This window comes from Drosophila takahashii, chromosome 2L (assembly GCF_030179915.1).
Source record: "Drosophila takahashii strain IR98-3 E-12201 chromosome 2L, DtakHiC1v2, whole genome shotgun sequence".
NCBI classification, from domain to species: Eukaryota; Metazoa; Arthropoda; class Insecta; order Diptera; family Drosophilidae; genus Drosophila; species Drosophila takahashii.
The window spans coordinates 3,325,582-3,342,390 of record NC_091678.1 but is presented as its reverse complement, the minus strand read 5'-3'; the positions used below and the strand labels follow the sequence as shown (position 1 = coordinate 3,342,390).

At 38.3% G+C, this 16,809-nt stretch overlaps 1 long non-coding RNA gene across 1 annotated transcript; it reads left to right on the top strand.

The window, feature by feature from the left end:
* The first annotated feature begins 2,792 nt into the window (after positions 1–2,792).
* Positions 2,793–3,507, top strand: LOC138912748 (uncharacterized). The gene is made up of 3 exons (XR_011418307.1): positions 2,793–2,829; positions 3,166–3,279; positions 3,339–3,507. It is a non-coding gene; the product is annotated as an uncharacterized lncRNA (long non-coding RNA).
* Positions 3,508–16,809: the final 13,302 nt, after the last annotated feature.

The window sequence follows — 16,809 nt, the reverse complement described above, 5'->3', positions numbered from 1 at the left end:
TAGGCGATTTTCTAAAACCAAGGGCGATTTCAGTCGATTTTTTTTTTGGGTGTATACTTATATGCCTAGACGGGTCTGGCAATTAACTGTGTGAAGTGCCGTGGTAATTATGTCGCTGTTTAGGGCGTAAGTGTGCCACCAAACTCCGGGTAAGGGTTAATTTAACCGGGCGCCGCCGAAAGCAAACAGAATTAACCAGTCAACTCGTTGGCAATTGTCGGTATTGCGTGGGGTTGATAAGAAAGTACCTCTAAATACAGTGGTTATTTGGAAATGGTCATTTTACTGCTGAAACTCCGAATTTATTCATATTCATTTCAATTTTAGTTGTAAAGGTTAAATGCAAATTTATGAAACATCTGAACAATAAAGAAAGTCCTCACGAAATATAAAAAACAGCTTTTATAATTTATATATCATCTATAATTCTAATATAATATTTTTTTAGGGAAATAATGTACCATTTCTCGCATCTTTTTGTCATACTATCTAAGAATATAAAAATAAAACAGGAATAAAAGTGTTAGAATATAAAAGGATAAAATCAAAGAACATAGAATTTTTTCCACATCCTAATAAAATATACTTTTTATATCCCACCGCCCACTGTACTAAATATACGGTTAGTATTAGAGCAACTCAATTAATGTCGACTTGGAGGCGCCCCACAAAAAATACGAGTATCCCCCGAATGCAGCAAAGTGAGTTATTGAATTATGGAAAACCCCAAAAAATGGCCCCGAGCTAAACATTATTATAATGCCCTGCGGGGGGAGGAGAGCCGAGTTCTGAACGCCCCATCGAAATATCTCACGTGGAAATGGGCCGAGCGGCGTGTGAAAAATCAACTTGAAAAGGATGCCGACCCGTGGAATCGAGTGCCCGCACTCCCCTCGATTCCCGGAACACGTGTCGCAGCCTGGGCGGCACTAAATCATCGCCAAATGCTTATGATTAGAGGGAAAAATCGGTCACATTACACTTCACGGCGAGTTAAGCGCCCCGAGTAGCGAGTTTTCCGGCAGCTGGATAAATGGATATGCTGGATATGCTGGCACCAAAAATAGCCTTATACCTTGGCATTGTGTTTTCCATTCCTTTGGTTTTTTAATTAGAAACATTTGAAAGCTATTGTCATCGGGACGGGGATAGGGCTCCAAGATTCAACACTTGTTGGCAGCTATCACTGATCTGGTCGAGCTAATGAGGCCCGGATTTTGGAAACGACGGCGTAAACTTGGGGAGACAAGGCTCACCAGCAACAAATGAGCCTGTCAGTGGAAAGCCAGCAGATGGAAATTTTTTGTAAAGGAAAATGCAGGGAGGAGCTGCTACAACGGGTGGATGATTAAAATATGGAAGAAGAGGTATTTGGAGGTGTCAAAGGGGGAGCAGTTCTTTTTTCGAGCTTAAAACGGATTCTTGAAGATTTAGATACTTGGAGACAATAAATTCTAACCCTAAAAATGTTCAAAAATATTTTTGAAATTAAAAAAAACTTTTTTAATATTATAATCATCATTCTTAATCATTCTTAATCATTCTTAAAGAACGATAAAAGAAAACATTTTAAATCCAATTTTAATAGCTTGTTTTGAATTATTTTTGAAATGGTTTATAGTTTAAGGAGCCACTATTAAAAAGAAAAATTAAAACCAAATCCTGTCTAAAACAAAGCACAACGAATTGTTGCATGTTTTATACCTCTTTGTTAAAGGCTTTTCTTTCAAATCCCATTTCTAAAGCAGAGATCAGCGATCTAAAAGCTCCCATCAGATCGTATTTACAATATAATTTCCAAGAATGGAGGCCCATTCTCAGAGGACATAAACGTCATGTTTTCATCGGGGCTTAGCCGGGCCAAGTAATATCTCTCTGTATCCCCGTATCTCTGGCGATATGTTATGTTTTGTTAGCTGCAAACACACCGATGATGGCCCATAATCGCTGAAATTGGCTTAGTTGCAACAGACATAAAATGGGGGATTTTGTAGTCGGTGCACACTCATAGAAATTTTTACCTAAATACTAGAAAAGTCGCCCTAAAACCGAGGTCGCCCTAAAACTACGAAAAATTTTCTTATTATACGGGTGGCTAGCCCTAAATATACGAAAAATCGCCATGGAAAATATTTTTTAGGGTTAGTTTTTTCAAAAAGGCAAATTTGCCCTGTTTTTTAGGGCGAATTTTTATGAGTCGACTCCAAAAGTAATTCCTTCTTTTTAGGGCGAAATCGCCCTAAAACGTTGAACAAAATAGCAAAAAAAATGTTCTGAAATTGCCCTAAAAACAAGGAAGAGTCAAACGAAATTTTAAGACGCAATTAATGGATACATATGTAATACATGTGTGTATGTGTGTGTGGTTGACAGGTCAAAACAAGTGAATGTGTGTGTTTATTAGGGCGGACCTTTTTCTATGAATTTTGATGCTGAGCGCATTTGACTTTAGAGAAGTCCACCCTTTTTCTTCTTCTTTGCTACTTTTTGTCCGTTGCAGTGGCAAGGGTGGGGGTAGAAAGAGTTGCATTGTCTAGACTTTGTCATAATTTTTCGGGCGCTTGGCAGTGAAAGACGTGTTTGTATGAAACCTTTTGTTTGTGAAAAAGTGAAAAATGTAAACGCTATTAAAGGACTTGGGAGGCGTTTCTTTCTCTGTTTTCTGGTGAGTACATACATATATAATTGTGCAATTTGGATATTAATAACTAATTGAATTTACATATCTGTAACAAAGGAAAATGCAGCTAAAACTTTAAAAAATTTGACTGAAAGCAGCTACGAGGAGAAATTCCAGAAGCGGAAGTTTTGGAAGTGTGGCAGAACAAAGTAAGATCATTAATAAGAGTATACATATATGTATGTGTATATGTAAATAATGCTTGAGTTAAAAAGATGATGCAACAGAATACACACATGTGTACATATGTATATATTTACAAGAAATCTGTATTTATGCACCGGACAAACCGCATTCACAAGTGCATATGCCAAAACAACCCCCAAATTTCTATTGCGATATTTCGTCAGTGCTCGAAATTTGCTTTTGCTGCTTCTTTTTTTTCTAGGAGTAGCAGCAAACGCAATCGCAGGCTAATGAAAATTGTGTGTGTTGGTTGTGCATTTTTATATTAATTTCTAACAATTTTTTCTTTTTTTTTTTAGATCGAGAACGCTTTTCAGATCCAGCTTTTGCAAACCACTTTTCGGACTTATTAAAAGCAGGAGTAAGGAAGCAACAGGAAATAAACCTGCTCAAATTTTTGGAAAGCTCTGAAGGTAAGTGCTTCTCTTTTTTTCTATTATCATATAATAATTAGACTGTTTTCATTTAATAGAGATACAATCAACTTTAATTTGGCTTGCGATCCATTCAGTGTTGGTGCCGACAGCAAGAACAAAAAAGGACGGCGGGAGCAAGAACGCGAAGCACACCATTGCGGACTCGGGAAGCCGTTTCTTTTAAACTTATTTATTATTTATTATTTTTAAACCCGATATAATCCATTTAGCAATAGGAGAGTATGTAAATTTGTATAACTATAAATTGTGTAAATATATTTGAAGTTAATGTAAATAACAACAATCAAAAATATAAAAACAAAAAATATAATGAAATAGTATTTATAACAATAAATAGCTATAATAATACCTATAATTTATGAAAAATGGGCCTAAAATTTTGGGGGGCATTTTGCATGTTTTAGGGCAATTCGCCTTTAAATCCAGAAAAACGCACTAGATTTATGAAAAACTGCCTTTAGTTCAAAGGTCTTTTTACTTATTTCTAGGGCAATTTGCCCTAAAATCCAGAAAAACACCATAGATTTATGAAAATCTGCCTTTAGTTTAAGGGTCTCATTTCCTATTTTTAGGGCAATTACCTTTGAAAATAGAAAAATCGCCCTAGGTCTACGAAAAATCGCCCTAAATGTGTGACAAATTCACCCTTATTTTTAGGGAAATTTGCCCTAATTTTGTTGCCTAGTCGCCATTGACCCCCGTTTTAGGGCGATTTTCCTTGTTTTTAGGGCGATTTTACCGGAAAATTTCTATGAGTGCAGGGACACTAAAAGAATAAAAACAACTTTTACGACGGCCGCAGATTCACTCTCAAAATGCAGTAAAACTTGCAATGGCAGGGAGTTCGAGTTCGAGTTCCCCCTTAGATTGTCCAAATTTTTCAACAGATAGATAGACGAAAGGTGACAAAGCCCCCGGCGATGGCAGAGATGTTAAAATCAAAGTCAAACGCGGCGATTTGATGGCATTTGCCGGGGAATCAATTTAATCGCATTTAATGCCAGGCCAGACATCGAAACAGACGACGCAGAGCCCACTGATGCTATATAAAAATTTCAATAATTTTTCCAAACGCAGCGCCAAAAATACCTAGTCGAAAAAGGGGGAAAGTTAAGTGCGGCGACATCGCTGGGGGAATTGATTTAACATCATTGTTCCGATCCCGATCCCCCAACCGATTCCAGCGATCCGCTTGAGAAATGAGATGGGATGAGATGAGACCATGGGACACCTTGCCTGCTGGAAACACCCACTAATTAGTTGTACCCCAAAGATATTTATGCCCAATAAAACTCTTCCAGCAGCTGTGTGCGATAAAAATGCACCCAAAATTAGGCAAAGTGCAGTCGACTGAGCGAAGAAACGAAACGATTAACGGCCTGCATTAGTCGTTGCCTCTGATTCTTGATTTCCGATTCCTGATTGATGCCAAAAATTAGCAGGGCCCCCTCGATATATGTGCTCTGCTAATATGAAAATGGGTCTAAAAGAACCCCCCTAGTTACCTATCCTATCCCCAAAACCATTTCCCATTCCAACCCAGAAAACAGCCAACTGACTGGCTCGCCTGATCGCCCCAATGTATCACGATGGATTTATAGTTTAGTATGCACGATCAATCAAAAATCGTGAAGTGCGCAGAGAGAAAGAGAGAACTCCAATTCAAAACTCTTCTGCGTCTAACAGTAAACGACGGGCCAAGGAGATGGACTCGTGACCATCGTGCCGCAGGTTCAGGTTCTAATGGTAATTAAAATCCATTTGAGCAGCCATTAAAAATATTAGCCACCTTTATGAGCCTTTAAAAAGTAAATCGTCACTTTAAGTTGATTAAGTCGAGGGTAAAATTACTTATACTGAAAATCACAAATTAATGGTTAAGAATAATTTCAGAAATTAATTTTATTGGCATTTACAAATATGTAGCTTTGTTTTAGTTAGCATTTATGAGTTCGCTTTTTAATTTTCTGAAAGTAAAAAAAAATTTTAAAATGTATTCCAGCTGATTATATAAATTCATTATTTTCAACCTTAGGTTAAAATTTAAAAAAGTGTATTAATAAAATACCCAATTAAAATGTATACTGTTTTAATTGCTATTTGTATCAATTGTTCTTAAGTTAAAATGGAAGAAAGTTTATAACTAAAATAGATTTTTTAAAAAATATTATTTGAATTGCTATTACATCAATTAACCTTCCATTAAAATTGCTTGTAAATCAGAATGACATCTCAAGAACTTTTCCTAACCCCCTTCCAAATCACGAGACCATCGCCAGCCAGCTGGCATTACAGTCTTCAGTCGTCGGGGCATATTAAAAGAAAGTCTTCCCGACGAAGCGTTGCCAATAAGAATTATTACACCTGATTGGAATCAGCTGCCGCAGCATCGGCAGCCTGAACTTGACCACTCTCTACTTGTGGGTGGGTGGGTCGTCTAGAAAATCAGAATCCGCCAGGGAAGCTGGAGAACCCGCCTTACAGTTACCGAGAGATTCAGCTGCCGACCAACTGCATTTATTAACATTTTGACTTTGTGACCAATATTGGCTATATGGCAGAAGCAAAATCCCCGAATCCGAAATCCCGAACTGCTTGGCTTGGTAGGCGTACTTAATCGATCGCTTGTTGATAGGCAAATTGGCAACAACAAAAAGAGCTGAAAACTGGCCATAACCTGTTTCGGCCAAACTCCTCTTGGCCCGTTGGAAAATTCGTGATGAGCAGGGAAGCGAAAAAAACAAAACGAGGAGAAAAGAGGCTGCTTTAGTTCTTTTTGGCCAGGTCCACTGTGTGATCTTTATCTTGGCCGCTAGAAATTTTTTCGCTAGGGCTCCATCGTCCGTCTCGAAGTCATTTACATTTGGCGGAATGGGATTTGGGCTTGGATTTGTGGAACGTCTCTTCAGCCAGACTAAACTGAACTCGGTCCGCCGCCTGACAGTTTGGAGCATTGCAAAGTGATCGTTAAATCACGAATATTTAATTGTCTTCATCACCTGAGGGTGCTTGAAATTAGTTTGGACTTGCTTTTAACATTTCTTCGTCGTTCGAACTCCTTTTTGTAATGGCCTGTAATGGTCTCGGCTTTCAGATGGGCCATTTAAACTGACGGACTAGCTGGTTGGATGGTTAGTTTGCTGGCCATGGCCCTGGCCCTCCATTGTTTTTTTTTTTGGCTGAGGGTTTAAGACATTAGTCGCAAATTGCATGCATAGATTCGGCCTTTAATGAGCTCAAGCAGCGAGCGATATTTAGTGCTAATTTTATGGATTCAGGCTGGCCAGCAAAAATAAAAAGGGTTTGGGGTCAAGAAATGGTCAAGCATGCTCAGAAAAGCACTTTAATTTATCAATTTTTTGATAGCCAGTCATGTCAAAATAGAAGAAATTTACTAAAACAATTTAATTTTTTGTGATTTATTTATTAAAAAAGCCTTTATGTAAAAATGTTAAATAAAAACAAGAAAGGAAGCTAGCTTCGGCCAGCCGAAGCTTATATACCCTTGCAGATCATTCCTATTAATTAACAAATCGCAAAAATGTTCAATTTTTTAATATTTCTCATTAATTTTCCGATCGTTCCTATGGCAGCTATATGATATAGTCGTCCGATTTTGATTAAATTAAAATTGAAATTCGGAAATATTTAAAAAGAGTCATATCCTAGAGTAGAAGATAATACAATAAAAAGCAAAGAAGCTTGAATTTATTTCCTATTACTTTTCCATTAATTTTCCGATCGTTCCTATGGCAGCTATATGATATAGTAGTCCGATTTTTTAAATAATTTATTCGAAATTCAAAAATATTTAAAAAATAACATCCCCAAAAGTAGAAGGTAATATTTCAAAAAACACCGAAGCTAGAATTTTTTAAAGTTTTTTTTTCCGATTGTTCCTATGGGAGCTATAAGATATAGTTGTCCGATCCGGTCGGCTCCGACATATATACTACCTGCAATAGAAAGAAGACTTTTGCGAAAGTTTCGTCCCGATAGCTCAAAAACTGAGAGACAAGTTTGCGTAGAAACAGACAGACGGACAGACGGACAGACGGACGGACAGACGGACAGACGGACATGGCTAGATCGACTCGTCTTGTGATGCTGATCAAGAATATATATACTTTATGGGGTCGGAAACGTCTCCTTCACTGCGTTGCAAACTTCTGACTGAAATCATAATACCCTCTGCAAGGGTATAAAAATATTATTAGGAAATAATTTAAAAGTTCCTAATAGAATACAAAATTATTTTAACCAGTTGGAAGGCTAATAAGTTCCCACTAAACTCACCGATCCAATTGGATTGCTCCTAAAGGTTCTCATCATAATAGAGAAATCATTGGAATCACTAGGCTGAACCTATTAACTTCCTTCTTAATATTCCTTCTGTATTTTCCCATGTACGCAGTCACACTTTGCCGGCTATGATCACACCTCAAATCAATGAGTAAGTCATAAAAGGTTCCATTAGAGCAAGTCCATCGATTTCCTATTCCCACGCTTGGACCTAAACGAATTTCCCACTGGAAAATGCACTTCAATCTATGACCTATCCTGGGTAAATATGTGCCTTCAGTTGACCCAAAAACAATTAACGGTTCGCCCTTTTCTGGGGGTGGGTGATCACTAAACACAGATCAGAAATCAAACAGTGACTAAACAGATATCAATTATTGCCAACCATCGATGATGTGTGTTCTTCTAATGGTGTTCCCACATAAAAAGGCCACGGATCATTGCACATGTTTCAATAGAAAGTCGGTGAAATACTCGTAACAAAATACTATGCAACTTGGGGTGGAATAAAAGGACAGTTGCCATATTGTCGCAACAAAGATTCCCACAATTGTCAAATCACAATCGCTGTGAATTTGGCAAATTCTTTTTGATGCTGCTCCTGCAGTTTCTGGTAGCTACCAGCAAAAATTAAATTAAGCCAAATTAAATGGCAAGTTGCAAGGGACCCAGGGGTGGTTCTACACCCCACGTTCTTCTCTCTTCTGTTCGATCCATTAATGAGCGACAAACGCTGATGATGTTATTTACTTGACGTCATTCCACAGAGAGAAAATACAATGTTAAATATTTAGGAAATATATGGCTGAAAGTATAGATAGGTGTCATAAAAGTAGGCAATAAAATATTTCGATATTATAAAGAGTTAGTTAAAAACTTCTCTATAAAAACTAAATATATTTTTAAGGAAATAATAAACAAATAATGAATAATAAATTATTTAAAATTTCCTTGCATATTTTCATATAATGGGAATTTTCAGTAATTAAATTTAAATAATTACATTTTGCTATTGAAAATAATAGTATTCATATTTTGTTTGCAAATATGTACTGTGTTATTTTTATAATTCTTCTTTCTCAGTGTTTCTCCACTGTTTCACGTAATTGCTCGCTGGCCACACAGTTGAAAGTCAACGAGTGGGAGGGTGAGTTTGGCAGTCAGCCCCTAAGGGTGAGGGCTGGGGTTAGGGTTGCAAGTGGGCGTCACGGCTGCCTGAACACCCTCGCCCTGTTGGCTTAACCCCTCCATCCATCCAGGCTTAACCCCTCGCTGCCGATGGCCGGGACATTTGACATACGTTTTGAGCAGCGTTCAGTGCTTAATATGCGACACGTGACCCACACTTTGCACGTTCCGTTTTATTCCGTTGCGACCTTCTGCACTTTATCCACCTTCATTTCGGGGCAGTATGCAGGTCCTGTTTATAGTACTAGTACTCCTTCTCCGGGGATCGTCTGCTTTCCGGTTTGACTTGTTGTTGTGTGACACGCGTTGTGCTATCGCAAAACTCCATCGTTTCGTCTAAATTTCCAACTCCATTGTGGGCTGACCAGCGACACGCGTCTTCATTGGACGTGGCTGTGGATTGGGCTCGGAATTGGGATTGCGATTGCGTCTGGGGATGTGGGTGTGTCAGCTGGCGACCAGAAGACAGGGTTGACATGTGGCCAGCTGGGGGTGGATCGCAGAGCTTTTGTCCAGGGCCATCGATGAGGCTGCGCCCTTAGTTGCACCATTGTACTCCATCTAAAGCTCATTATGCTTCATTTTTACTGCCTGTGGTTTCCATTGTGGAGCTCATTAGATGACCTGACATCAACACAAGTACTCTGCCGTAGGTCAAACTGTGCTTGGAAAATTATAAATCAAGATATCTATATTTTAAAGGGAAGGCATTTTTGTTAGTACTTTAAAAAGGAAGAGAAAACATGGTCAGTAATTAAAAATTTTAAATTGGGTTAAGTAAGAGTTAAGTAAGAATTATTTTGAATGCTTGTGAACCTCTCTCTGCGCTTCTCAAGAATTCAGCTAAGCAAGCTTATTGGTTTAACGATTATGAAAATAAATATAAAATCTCAAAGAATGCATCTCTCTGCACTTCTCAAGAACTTAGCTAAGCATGCTTGTAGCAAACGACGATTTCCCAACTTTGTTGCACTTCCAACTCCCACTTGGTTGACCTCATTGACCCTGTCCTGAGAGAGGTCACGGCGAGTCCCCTGCTCCCAAGGCAGTTTAACTGTCGAACGACAAACGATCACAGCTTAGAAACTAAAAAAGAAACACCACCTAGGATAATCCACCATAATGTTTGTACATTATTTGATCGAATTTGCACCATCGTGAGCGCTGGCCACAATTTTCCCCAGCACGTTTTCTTTCTCCTAGCGGTCGAAAGGCGAAAATTGCCATACAAATTAAGTGATTTGCTATTGACATTTCCGCCAGGGCCCGACGACTTAGAGCCGGGGTCCAGATTCCAGCCAAAAGCCGAGAGACGAGAGCCGCGAGCCTTGAACGAAGCACGCGCGTGAATAATGAAGTGCCAAGATCGCTTACACTCAGGGACTCGCGGGCAGCGGTCATTTTCACACAATTCGCATTGACCCCGAGACCCAAGCTCAGGTTCACTGGATAGCCAAAGAGCCAGAGAGACTGAGTGCCATAGAGCCTGGTTGGCCGACAATCGATTTTAATTTGTTTAACTTGTGCATCAATTTCTGCGCTTGTTTGTGCAGCATCTTCTTCTCCGCATTGCCGGGGCCATTGTGCATAAATTACTGACACTTGTCTCCATTAAAAATGAAGGTGATTCAACTGTCAGCCCTGACTCTGAATTCGAATTCGAATCCGAGTCTCCCTGGCAGTCACGGCATGTTTTTCCCTCGGACATGCCATGGATATGCGATCTTGGCTATTGGATATCGGTATGACGTTCCATGGACATCAATCGCTGGCAAGTTTCTTGTAATTGTTTGATGTTGTTGTGCTTTTTTTTAAGCAATTGACAAGCGATCTGTTCGACAGACTTGTGGATGAGTTTTCCTTAGTTGGGATGGCTGGATCATAGCGATAATTATTATTTTTAAATGGTTTATTGAATTCTACAAAATGTATCTTTATATTTAAAAATTAAAAATTGATGCATTTTAAATGATTTTGCACCTCTCTCCGTGCTTCTCAAGAATCAAATCCATTTAACAACATTGTTGCACTTTTAACTCCCACAGGCTTAATAACTTGGGATAAATAAATAAAATATAACTACCCTACATTTATTACCCATTTAAATTCAAAAACATCTCTCAAGCCTTAAAAAATATAAAAATCCCATTAGTGAGCCGTATCTCTAGTCAGACCAGTGATCCTATAAACTCTATACACCCACAGTGCTCCTCGTTTGGTGGTCTAATCCGCGTTCAATTCGTCGCTGTTAAATAAAAATTATCTATAAATTAGGTTTGACGCATTTTGAAATATTTTAGCACTTTTACGTTATCGCCGCGACAAAATCTATTACTTAATTTTTTATTTGCCCCACTCTCGCGCATGTTTTGCAAATATCAAGCGAGATGAAAATGAAATATGAAATGCAACTGGCCCGAGAGGTCTGGCCGGCATTTAACTGGCCATTTATGTGCGTGATTATTACGTGATATGGCGAGCACTCGGCTCATAAATAATATTAAGCCAGTTTCACCGGCGAATGTGCAGAGTCGAGTCGGATTCGAAGTCAGAGTTCCATTCCCGGGTCCCCAGTTCCAATCCCAATCCCAATCTCAAGTCCCATGCTATACCTACCATACACCCTCTCTCGATGCGAATTGATTTCTGTTTGGGCTGCGAGCACTGGCAGACTGTTAAATCATTTAATATACCAATTATAACAAGTCGAGTAGTTAACATAAATCCTGCTATCCCGCGTTCAATGCAAAAGTTAAGTGATTTTTCGCGCTGAACCTTTTTTCTTATTTTTTATATTTGGCCAACGGCAACGTCGCCAAGAAATCAAAACTCATGCATTATGAATGCCAAAATTCTCTGACGTGGTCAATTTCAATTTTTATTTATTTTATTGCCTCTAATGCATCGGCGCACTGCCTGGCAAATAAATAAATATTGGAAATAGCAACAAAAGCATGACATTTGCAAAAAGGAACCCACTCTGCATATGGAGAGAGAAACGATGGCGGAGGCAGCGTGACACGGGATGTTAAGTGAACTATAATAAAGTATTCATATATTTTTTGTTTGCAGTAAAATCTTACGAAAATATGAATTAAAACATAATTTAACTATTTGTAAAAAATATATTGTAAATATTTACTTTTTTAAGCCGGAAAGCTTTAATCTAATTAAAACAATTTAATACAACTATTTAAATTTTGTATATTTATTATTTTATAATTATTATTATTTAATATTAAAAGTAAAAATATATTAGAGGAAATCAATATATATTTGTAGATTTTATTGCAATAAGAACTAGCACATACTGCCTTATATTTTATATTTGTAAAAAAATACTTTTTACCTTATTGCACGCTTCTTTAATTTACAAATATAAATCTTCAAATTATTACCATTTTATCTCGATTTTATTGAGCACCTCGCATCTCTAATCGCGGTTTTATATCTTCGGCTGACAGGTTGGTTTCCCCACTCGTGCGCTAGGTGGCGTCTAGTGCTAGTGCTCGGACGTCTGTCCGGTGGGTCATATATATTCGAGTGTCTCGACGGACTTCTTTCCTTTGGCTGCTTTTGTACTGAATCATTGCCTGCCCCACGTTTCGCATTTGCCGCATTTGCAGCACCGAAAAAAGCAAAACCGTTGACTGTCTGCCCCACTGTCTCATATTTTATCACAGCAGCCGCCGCCGTCTCGAGTGGCCAAGTGTCTTGGTTTTAGCCACACTTTTTTTTCTCCTTCGGTTTTTTGGCTTTTTCGGCTGTGTGGCACATGCTCTAAGACCGCTCGTTTTTTGTTGTTTTCGCCGCAGATTTACGACTTTTTATGCTGTTTTGATTTGTTTTTGCATAAGGGTGTTCACGTGGCCAAAAGACTGGGGGACTGGAGTCGCAACTGTTTGGCCGTTTGTCTTGTCAGTGGCGTTGTAATTGGGTCTCAGAATATGACGGAAAGAGTGTTGCTAATCAGCAAATCAGACTCTGGCGTTGAGTAGACGAATTACAGCGCACTTGGGCTATTTGTATTTGTGAATGCGAATGCCAAACGGGCGATTCGATTGGCAACCTGTTTGCGGTTTGGATTTACATTCGAAATGGAAAGGCGTTTCTCTGGACGGGACCATCAATCTTCAGTCAAAGTGTCGCCCGGGTCTCGGTGTTAATTTCCCAATTCTTGTCCAAAGTCTGAGGATCGTGAGGAGTGTCTGCTTTACTTACCATATAAACCCAAATTTTGTTCACTTTATTTCTCACATTTCGCCCTCTTAACTTTATTCCCCCATAAACCCATATTTTCATATCTATATGTCTCTTAACCAATAACCATTAATGCTTAAAACTCTTTTTAGTGGCATTTTCCGGGGAATACTCGTAATGCACTTGCCTCATCAACGGCTGCCATAAGAAAATTAGCAAATAGCCGAGTGTAAAATGAATACATTAATTCTGGATTATTTGCATTCAAATGGGTAACGACCGGTGTGAAGATCGCTAAAAAATCAATTGCTTTTTTCTTTTGCTGCAGGCTTTTTGTTTATTTATTTTGCAGGTGATCGTAGGCTAAAGTTTACCATGGGTAACACAAGGTGAAACTATGGCAGCATGGATTGGCGTTGTTAATTAAGATATGTGATTAAAAGAGAGTTGTATATTAATAAAAAATAAAATATTTAAAATTGTTTTTCGTCTGGATTTATTTGAAAAACAGTAAACTAATTTGAAAAATTTTATATTTGGATAAAAAAAAAAATCAATTTTGAAACAAGAACAACTATTTTAATAAATATTAAAAAATAACTTAACAAATATAATTTGCATTTTGATAAATGGTATGTTTATTTTTAGAATTTACTGAGAGGAACTATTATTTTTTAGGCTTCGTTCTTGCATATTTTAACACCCAACTTGATGTATAAATAGGATCTTTCTTGGCTAACAGCCCCTGGGCAGGATCGATCGGCAGAGTTGGAAATGCCGAGGATAGGATGGTTCAGGCTGGGGCGGGTAGGTTAGGGCAGGGAAAGGGAATCATCGGCTGGCAGCTGCGCAGTTGGACTCGGCCGAAAGTCGTAAGTTGGGCAGTTGGCCAGGTGCGGGTGCCCCACACACACACACACACTCGCACACCTCGACTGTAAACTGGTTGCTGGACATGAGGCGAGGCAAAAGCCTATAGTAACTGGCCAACAAGCGTGCCGGTATTGCCTTCTTGGCTAGTTTTTCTAAGCCATAATGGCTATTTTAAAAGGATTCAAAGTAGGAAGATAGTAATTTTATTTTTTAAAAATGTGAAGCTTATAACTATTTTAAACAACAATAAATTTTACAATTTAAAACTTTTTTAAAGTTAATTCCTAAATAAATTTTACACCATTTTTTCTTTTTGTGAATTAAATTTTTTTTATATAAAGTGAAAATTATGAGAGAAAAGGTAAACTATTTTATGTAGGTATTTAAAATAATATTTGTTAGTTAGCTAATTTTACCTAAATTATTTTTTTGTAACATATTTGGGTAGCTTAACATTTTTTTGATTTAACTATAAATCGATTACTGATATATAATTTTGTTGTTTTTTGGTTTTAAGTTTTAAGGTTTTAAAAATAGTATTTAATTCCTAATTTAGCTGTTTTTTGGCAATCACCATTTCGCAGCACTGCCTTACCAAAAAAAAATACGTGGAACTCTGCGTGGCTTTGGAACACACCCGCATCGCGACTGCAGACAGGACCGAGACCCAAACTCAGTTTAAAACCAGATTAGCGCCCAAGTCTGCGGCTAATTTTTGTCGGTGGGCCTAAGCAAATTTGAATTTGAATGTTAGCGGGTGATAGTCGCTGTTTTATGCTGTTTTTCCCATTTTTTCTTTTTGGGCAACGAAAGACCACTTGGTCAGTTGGCGAGCAACCGCAATCTTGTGCCGCTGGCGGGTTGACAGTACAGTCTGGGTATCCAGACCCCTTGTAGCCCCTGTGATCCCCTCGCGGTTCCTGTGAAATATAGGATGACATGGGGCATGGTTATGGTTACGTGCATACAAAAGCCACTAAGCTGATTACGAAATGTTGACCTTTTTGCCGCACAACCCAACCACTTGTCAGCTCTTTTAGGTGGAGGAGCTGCTGGCGAAAGGTTTATGTCAACTGCTTTTTCGGGGTCCCCCTTAAAGTTCCCGAATCCCCTACCATACCCGAGATAATTGCCCGCGAATTGAGTTCGATTTAATTTGCCCATAATTCAGGTGGCTCCCGCTAATGGCTGAACGGGTGGTATTGTATTGTAAAGTCGTCGGGAGTACTTCCTGCTTATCACTTTGGCTATAAACTAGACTGAGTGACCCGTAAATCGAGCACTTCCACTTTGGCAAACAATTTGCTCGAAAGTTTGTATTACTTAATAGCTGGACGCATGCGTGACTCACTCGATCGGCTGACAAACATTGCAGCACTTCTGGGTATAGTAAAGGTTTGAATTTCGTCTAGGATAAATAAAATGATTGATAAATCAGAAAGTTATCTAAAATACACATAGTAGAGGCTTGTATCGTTTATGACTCATCGAATCGATTTTTGAAATGACCCTTACAAAAACTGGTCTTGATTGTTGGGAATAATTTATATTATTAATTAAAGAAAAAAGTCTTATTTCCAGAGTTTATACTTCATATTAAAATGAAATATATAAGTACTTCATATAATAATAAAAGAAAAGCGTTGTGAACCCAAGAAAAGCTTAATTTATTTTTTTATTTTATAAGCATTTTTTTAGATTAGTTTTATAATGTACTTTAATATATTTAATAATACAGTATTTTAATAATAATAATAATTCAAATGTCTCCCAAAAAATCCGATTTTTAAAGTATTAATATAAACAATTCAGTGTTGAATCCTCCCGTAAACTCCTGAATTTTGTAAATTCACCTAAAAATTGTATTCCTAATTGAGTGTGGATAAAGCTTCGGAGGATTCATCTGCATGCCGGGGCAGCTGGTCCTCTGACGCATACCTGCGCACTATCCAAATCCACTCACCCCGGTTTTCGAGTGGGGTGGAAATCATCAAAATCAAAGGACGTCGAAATGGTGGGAAAAGTTTTGCAACCCCCGAAAGCCAAGTGAGACAAAAGCACCGGCTCTGAAGAGGCGTCGCTTGAAAGCAACCTGGTGTCGGGTACCATTTGCCATTTACCGAGCACCAAACAACCAGGCACCAAATAGCAAACACCGGGTGCCTTCAAGGACAAACCCTAACTAGAACCCACCCTACTCATGATGTGCCACCCAGCAGCAGGCTGTTGCTGTTGAAGCTGCATAGTAGCTCAAAGTATATGTTGTCCTGCAGCTGCGCAGTAAAAGTAAATCCCGTCCGACGGCAGGGTGGCTTTCGGTTTTTGGTGGGAAAATAAATCAGTCGAGTTCTCAAACATTGCTATACTGGTGATTAATTGCCAGTGATTTTTTTCGGGGAAACTGTACCTGATCTACGGCGGAAAATGTGCACCGGAATTCGGCGGCCTCATGTTGCTCTTTTCAAAATCAACCTCCTTAATTTCTGTGAGAATGTTCACTTTATTTTACATTTTCTTTATAATACTTCTAGATCGCTGCCTTTCGCAAAGTTTGCTCACTTGGAAAGGGGCAATCAAGTAAAATGATTTAATTTGGTTGAGCAGAATGTAAAGGAGCAACTCTAGCAATTAGTCGCTACTTTTGGTTGGGTTCTTAAATTTCTGGGAAAGCTCTGCATGATACCCGATCAAATGCAACAATCGAGGACTTCCATTGATAACATTTATTGAGGTGCAATGGTCTGAAAAAGATTTTGAAAAATGAGCCTGGGAAATTTCTTTGATTTATATTGATAAGAGTAAAAGTATTTATTAAACAAAAGATGTAGCAAACAATGGAAGTTATTGCTCAACTAAGGAGAAAGTCCAATCAAGTAATAAAATCCCTATTAAATGTATAGTTTTTATTATGAGTAATTCTATTGAAGAATTTTCCAGTTTATT